This window comes from Echinops telfairi, unplaced genomic scaffold (genome assembly GCF_000313985.2).
Source record: "Echinops telfairi isolate 266 unplaced genomic scaffold, ASM31398v2 ScPeMD7_6;HRSCAF=24_0, whole genome shotgun sequence".
Taxonomy (NCBI): domain Eukaryota; kingdom Metazoa; phylum Chordata; class Mammalia; order Afrosoricida; family Tenrecidae; genus Echinops; species Echinops telfairi.
In genome coordinates this window covers 21,775,035-21,777,482 of record NW_022103902.1, presented here as the reverse complement: position 1 = coordinate 21,777,482, position 2,448 = coordinate 21,775,035, and the positions used below count along the sequence as shown (strand labels likewise).

At 42.1% G+C, this 2,448-nt stretch overlaps 1 pseudogene; it reads left to right on the top strand.

Moving 5' to 3' along the window:
* The first annotated feature begins 287 nt into the window (after nt 1-287).
* Nucleotides 288-465, top strand: LOC115868062 (annotated as a pseudogene).
* Nucleotides 466-2,448: the final 1,983 nt, after the last annotated feature.

The following is a 2,448-nucleotide window of genomic DNA, read 5'->3' as shown; positions in this document are numbered from 1 at the left end:
AACGCCCTGTATGCTGCTGTAAAATTCATACTGGGAAGGGAGTACAGCGGTTGGTGTAACATGAAAATAATAACAATTTATAATTTATCAAGGGGTCACGAGAGTGGGGGGCGAGGGGAGAGGAGCTGATACCAAGGGCTCAAATAGAAAGTAAATGTTTAAAAAAATAATGATGGCAACATAGTATGTATAAATATGCTTGGTACAATTGATGTATGGATTGTTATAAGAGCTGCAAGAGCCCCCAATAAAATGAACTTTCAATTAAAAAATTGATATGTACTACTATCACTTCTCAGCCTTTTGGCTAAGATGAAGTGTAGTATCTGTTCTTATCAGTTTAGTATCTGATCCATCCTTTATCTGAGGACAAGATATCAGATGGATTTTGGGAGCACAGAGATGCTCCGTCCTCTCTGCACATCAACCTGGTATTGGAGTACCTCCAGGAACGGTGCCCCACCTGGGGAGAAACTAAGAGAAAGAAAAAAAAGATACGTACTATTCTGGCAATCCTGTGACGACTGTTTTGCTTATGCTTGTGTATATTAGGGGGTATCGCAGAGGGATGCCATCATTGGGGGGGGTCACCCTCTTGAAGCTGTGTTATTTGTTTCTCTACTTTTCAGTAAATAAAACCCAGGAGCATTGAGCCTATAGGGGAAGAAAACATAACAAGGGGTTTGGGGTGTGTGTGACATAGATGTTTAGGGGAGATAAGAAGGAAATGTCCTAATGAAGCCCAGAAAGTAAAGGATGTTTGGAGATTTACAATGGAAGCAATTGAATTGAGTTTGATTACGATTGAACTATGGAATGACGTGACATATATATTAATACCCAAGTTATAGGAAATTAATTAAAAAAATAAAAGCATAAATCCAGGAATGAATTCTGGGCTCTCATTAAATCCTAGATATTAAGACCAATTAATTCTTATATCATGGCCCTGCTTGATACTCATTTTGGGGGGATTCTACCATGGGGGAGGCAATGCTCTAGGATGGACATTGTGGCGTTTGTACAATTCCCCCTTGATATGATTGAACAAGTGAACTATTCAATTGATATGTAAATTATGTGCCAATAAAACTGGGGGCGGGGGGAAGATGGGATGGGGCCAAGTTACAGTTCCCTCCCCCTCATGAAATGGTCACTGATGATAAGGTTGCTATCGCGAAGTGTGGTGAAGAACGATGGCGCCCAGCTCTCAACTGGGATCTTAATGGCTTTCCATCAAACATGCAGCCATCTAAATGAGGAGTCAAGAATAAGTCCACACAGAAGCAGCACACTAGCTGGTATGATCCAAAGATGACAATTACAAAACTCTAAATATGGGGTGAAGAGACAAGTATCAGAGCTAAAATTGTGAACAATTAATTTTTAGAAGGCTATGGAGGACAGTGGGCGCCTACAACCCATCTGCAGAGTATCCAGTCAGACCTAGGTGCTGGCAGGTCCGTGATAGCCAAAGGCAAGAGTCCCCAACAACCTTAAGATCAGGCAAAGACCCTTGTAATCTTAATTATACTGGATCAAATTTGATACGTGGCCAGCTGAATTCTCTATAGACACGACCTGAATTTGTACTGGGCCCAAGCAACTCCTAGTTGTTCCATGCCAGAAATGTCTTCCCTGGCTTTTTGAATGTTGATGGAGGTCTACCCCCACTGACGCATCATTTGTGTTTTTGTCTTTATACTAATAGGATCTTATTCTTGCCACCTCAGTGTGATTTGTTTTTCATCTTCAGTCGAGTTTCCCAGCAGTGAAGCGCAGGCGTAGGGGATGTACAATGGTAATAACTGGTGCCAGGTGTTACAGGGAAGGTAGGGGTGGTGATAGGGAGGGAAAGGAGAGTTTGGGATTAAATCATGAAGGCGGGAGAGGGAGGGAGCGCTGGAGCTGATCTTGGCACTGCTCATTTTGGGGGCGATTCTACCATTGGGGAGGGAGTGCTCTAGGATTGATGTGGTGTTTGTCCAATTCGTTCTTGATATGACTGGACAATTGAACTTTTCAATTCTACAATATGTAAATTAGATGCCAATAGAACATTATGTGCTAAAAATTATGTGGGAAAGGAAAAAGAAAAAGAGATGGGATCGGTCCAGGTTACATTTCATTCAACCGCACTTCAGGTCTCCATGAGTCAGCAATGCCTCTACGACTGCATTCACCACAGCAGCAGTATCAAAGATGATCTCTGGGTTGTACGTGTGGCCTCCTTCCAAATGGTCTCTTGCCCTACTCCAACATATGTTCAGCCTATAGACCGGACCCACAAGTCAAGGTGTAGTACCTGTGAATAGAGCTGGTTTCTACAGGCTGGTTGTTAACTCACAAAAATGATGCTGCTGACTTATCAGTCCACTGTGATGCCCAAAATGTAGAACTAGTGAGCTTCTAATATCAGTTTTTATGATAATTTCTTTAAGGAAATTT